Genomic DNA, 5,076 nt, shown 5'->3' with positions numbered 1-5,076 from the left:
CTGCCACGTCTGCAGTAGATGCGCGCGCAAGAACCCGGATGCCGCGCATGCGCCACGGCCTCTCCTGTCGTGGCTGCTGCTTGAGAGCCTCCGCAGGTTTTAGTGCATTTCTGCCTTTTTACCCCGCTCCCCGTTCTGATCACGTTATGGTCCCACTAGCTGAGATGCGATTGAGAGTGACGCATTAGTGACCTCTAATCTAGATCCTGCAGTCACTTCCTGCTGACCCCTGGCCCCATTGATTTCCGTCTATGAAGTTGCTCTTATGACTTTCGCTGGTCATAAGATGTGCGGAACTATTATGGTAAAGAGTTCTAACTCGGCTTTCAGGCTTCATGTGTTCGTGTTCTGGCTTAGCTGCTGACCAGCTTAGGCAACTATCTCTGCCTTGGTTTCTTTCATTTTTTAAATGAGAGAATACTGAATGCCCTTATATTAATAGCTTCTTGTGAGAATGTAATTAGACACGTCACACAGGTTGCTTGGCACCATAGCAATCACTCAGTAAATGTCAGATATTACTAGTTAACTTTTTTTATGTTTATTTATTTTGAGAGAGCATGAGGGGGGGAGCGGCAGGGTGGGAGAACAGAGGATCTGAAGCAGGCTCCGTGCTGACAGCAGAAAGCCCCATGTAGGGCTCAAACTTAACCAATGGTGAGACCATGACCTGAGCTGAAATCAAGAGTCCCACATCGGGGGCGCCTGGGTGGCTTAGTGGGTTAAGCGTCCGACTTTGGCTCAGGTCATGATCTCGCAGTTCGTGGCTTCAAGCCCTGCGTCCCTGCGTCGGGCTCTGTGCTGACAGCTCAGAGCCTGGAGGCTGGGTTGGATGCTGTGTCTCCTTCTCTTTCTGTTCCTCCCCTGCTCGCGCTCTGTCTCTCTCTCAAAAATAAATAAAATTTAAAAAACATTTTTGAGGCCCACACCCAATTGACTGAGCTACCCGGGTGCCCCAGTTAACTTTTTTTTTTTACGTTTATTTATTTTGAGAGAGAGAGAGTGGGAGAGGGGCAGAGGGAGAGAGAATCACAAGCAGGCTCCACACTGTCAGCACAGAGCCGGAAGCGGGGCTCAAACTCATGAAGGCGAGATCATGACCTGAGCCTCTATCAAGAGTCACCCAGGCATCCCTACTTGTAGGGTTTTTAAAAATATATGTGGCCTCACTTAATCCTTTCAATAATAGTTCATTTAATTTTTTTTTTTTTTTTTTTTGAGCACTGCTGTGTACTAAGCCATGTTCTTGGTTCTGGGACTACATAGTGAACAAAAGTTCTTGCTCTCTTGTTGACAGTAAATAACAGCTATTCTGAAGCAGGGAGTGGTTCATTCATTGAAAAAAAAATGCACTTCTAGTCTGTGCTGGAAGCTATATTAGGCATTGAGCATGCTTTAATAAACAGGAAGTTTGTTTTTGTCCTCAGAAGTTGAGGTCAGTGGTTCTCCAAGTGTGATCCTGAGATCAACAGTAACACTATCACCTGGAAACCTGTTAGAAACACAAATCAGACTCGCCTTTAGACATACAGAATCAAATTTTGGAGGTAAGACCCAGTGAGCCATGGCTTAATAGGCCCTCCAAATGACTCCATAGCACACTGGAGATTGAGATTTACTAATCTAGATTAGTCATTTGCCAAATTCTGTTAACATGTGTTGAGCACCTTGTCTTAGGCTGTGCCCTCTACTAAGTGTTTTCACAAAATTTATCCTCTGACACCAACTCTCATATCAACATAGGAAAGGAGGTATCTTCTGTCTTGCTTAAAGTTGCACTCCCAGGGGCACCAGGGTGTCTCAGTTGGCTAAGCACCTGACTCTTGATTTTGGCTCAGGTCATGATCTCATGATTCGTGAGTTTGAGCCCCACATGGGGCTCTGTGCTGACAGTGCAGAGCCTACTTGGCATTCTCTTTCTCTCTGCATCTCCCCTGTTCACGCTCTCTCTCTTTCTCTCAAAATAATTAAACTTGAAAAAAAAAAAAGGTTGCACTCCTAGTATGTGGGTGGTAAAGTCTAAATCCATGGTTTCTTGAGGATAGAGGCTGATGTGTTGCATTATACTGGTTTCTGTGTCCCCACTCTTGTTTCTCAATTGGCTGCACATTAGAATCATCTGGTGCTTTTTAAAATGTCAATACTGGAGGGGCGCCTGGGTGGCGCAGTCGGTTAAGCGTCCGACTTCAGCCAGGTCACGATCTCGCGGTCCGTGAGTTCGAGCCCCGCGTCAGGCTCTGGGCTGATGGCTCAGAGCCTGGAGCCTGTTTCTGATTCTGTGTCTCCCTCTCTCTCTGCCCCTCCCCCGTTCATGCTCTGTCTCTCTCTGTCTCAAAAATAAATAAACGTTAAAAAAAATTTTTTTTTAATAAATAAATAAAATGTCAATACTAGGTGTCAAAGCAATAAAATCATAATCCCTAAGGCTGAGGCCTGGGAATTACTATATATAGATCATAAATAAATAATTAAATAAATAAATGTAGGTCATTTCACTATACAGTCATTAATCCTACTGTCTTATTTTAGGGAACCAGTAGCTTTAAATTTTTTCCAGGTGAGGGGCACCTGGCTAGCTCAGTTGGTAAAGCATGCAAGTCTTCATCTTGGGATTGTAAATTCAAGCCCCACATTGGGTGTAGAGATTACTTAAACATAAAATCTTTTAAAAAATTTTGTTCCAGATGATTCTAATGTGCACTTAAGGTTAATTGAAAGCCACTGGTATAGCACAATGGCTGATTTGTAGCTAGCACTCAATAAGTGTGAGTATTTGAATAGTGAGTGAAAGGATATTTTAGATACTCTTTTTACTGATGAGGTCAAGTATCTGCCTGAGATCACACAACTAATAAATGGTGAAACAAGATTCCAAGTCCATTTTAGACACTAAATCCCAGTGTTTTCTATGACTACATCATACACCAGGGCAAACCGCATTTAGCACATGAGTAGAACAGCTATTCCAGGAAACTGTAGCCTTTGATAACTATTCTTACACCACCGTAATGTTGTGATTTATAACAAAAAAATCTCTTAGAGTACATTCATACGATGGGAACCTAAAAATAAGTAGAGATTTTATTATTAACATGTGTTGGCATGTTTATGCACACTATCTGTCCATCTTTCCATGACCACCTGTGCACTGTAAGACGTTATTTAATTTAGCCAACATTCATTGAGCACTCTTCACATCAGGCATTGCTCTCTGGACTGTTGACGGACTGTTGCACATAGTCCTTTCAAATTTCTCAGTCTATGAGGAAGACAGGCATATAAACAAACTACAATATTGGCTGAGGAATGCAGTTAAAAAAATATATGAACAAGGTACATATGTTGCCAAAGGAAGGAAGGATTAATTCTATATGAAGGAAGTGGGGAGATGGGCAGAAATTAGAATTCCTCTACGTTGCCCAGCACTGCACATTAAGAATCATCTGTGGTGCTTTTTAAAATGGCAATACTAGGGGCACTCGGGTGGCTCAGTTGGTTGAGCATCCAACTTCAGCTAAGGTCATGATCTCAACAGTTTATGAGTTGGGGTCCCACACTGGGCTCTCTAATCTCAGTGCAGAGCCCATTTCGGATCCTCTGTCCACCTCTCTCTCTGCCCCTCCTCTACTCGCACGCTCTCTCTCTCTCAAAAATAAATAAACATTAAAAGTAAAATAAAAAATAAAATGGCAATACTAGATGCAACAACATGGATGGATCTAGAGGGTATAATGCTAAATGAAGTAAGTCAATCAGGGAAGGACAAATACCATATGATCTCACTCATATGTGGAATTTAAGAAGCGAAACAGGGGCGTCTGGGTGGCTCAGTGGGTTCAGAGTCCAACTCTTGATTTCAGCTCAGGTCATGCTCTCACAGTTTGTGAGATTGAGCCACACAATGGGCTCAGCACTAATAGCACAGAGCCTGCTTGGGATTGTCTTCCTCACTCTCTCTGCTCTTCCCCTGCTCTTTTCAAAATAAATAAATAAAAACTTTAAAAAAAAAGAAGCAAAGGAACAGAACAAAAAGTCAAACAAGAACACAGACTCTTAAATATAGAGAACAAACTGGGGGCGCCTGGATGGCTCAGTCGGTTGAGTGTCGTCGGACTTCGGCTCAGGTCATGATCTCATGGTTCGTGAATTCAGCCCCGCGTCGGGCTCTGTGCTGACAGCTCAGAGCCTGGAGCCTGCTTCGGATTCTGTGTCTCCCCCTCGCTCTCTGCCCCCTCCCCTGCTCGTGCTCCGTCTCTCCCTCTCTCAAAAATAAATATAGAGAACAAAATGTTGTCAGAGGGAGGTGGGTGGAGGAATAGGTGAAATACGTGAAATGATGAGCACTGAGTAATGTATAGAATTGCTGAATCACTATATTGTACACCTGAAATTATTATAAAACTGTATGTTAACTATACTAGAATAAAAATAAACCAAAAAAATAAACATTTTTTAAAAGAGAGAAAAATGTATAGAATTTATACAAAGAAACTTTAAAACACTTCTGAGGAATATAAGATCAAAACAAGTCTAAAGGCATTCCATTCATTCATTCAATAAAAACCAAGCACTTACTATATGCCAGGCATTGTTCCAGGTTTTGGAGATACAAAACTGAACACAACAGAGAAATCCTTGCCAGTTAGGAACTAATATTCCAGTGGGTAGCAAAACCTACCATCAAAAATATGTCAATTCTCCCTATGTTAATCTGTAAAGTTCACAATACCCATAAAAATGCCAATAAGATTCTTTCAGGCCCAAGATATATTTAATAATATTGCAAAAATGGAACATGTATCCTTGCAAAGATGCTGTAAAAAAAAAAAAAAATGTGTCCCCAGGGGTACCTGAGTGGCTCAGTCAGTTGGGCAGCCGACTTCGGGTTAGGTCGTGATATTGTGCTTTGTGACTTACGTCCCTGTGTCAGGTTCTGTGCTGACAGCTCGGAGCCTGGAGCCTGCTTTGGATTCTGTATCTCCGTCTCCCTCTGACCCTCCCCCGCTCACACTCTGTCTCTCTCTCTCAAAAATAAATAAACATTAAAAATTTTTTTTTAATTGTGTTCCCAAAGTA

Source organism: Herpailurus yagouaroundi, unplaced genomic scaffold (genome assembly GCF_014898765.1).
Source record: "Herpailurus yagouaroundi ecotype Mexico unplaced genomic scaffold, PumYag 163, whole genome shotgun sequence".
NCBI lineage: Eukaryota > Metazoa > Chordata > Mammalia > Carnivora > Felidae > Herpailurus > Herpailurus yagouaroundi.
The sequence above is the reverse complement of the archived record's forward strand: the minus strand, read 5'-3'. Positions refer to the sequence as shown.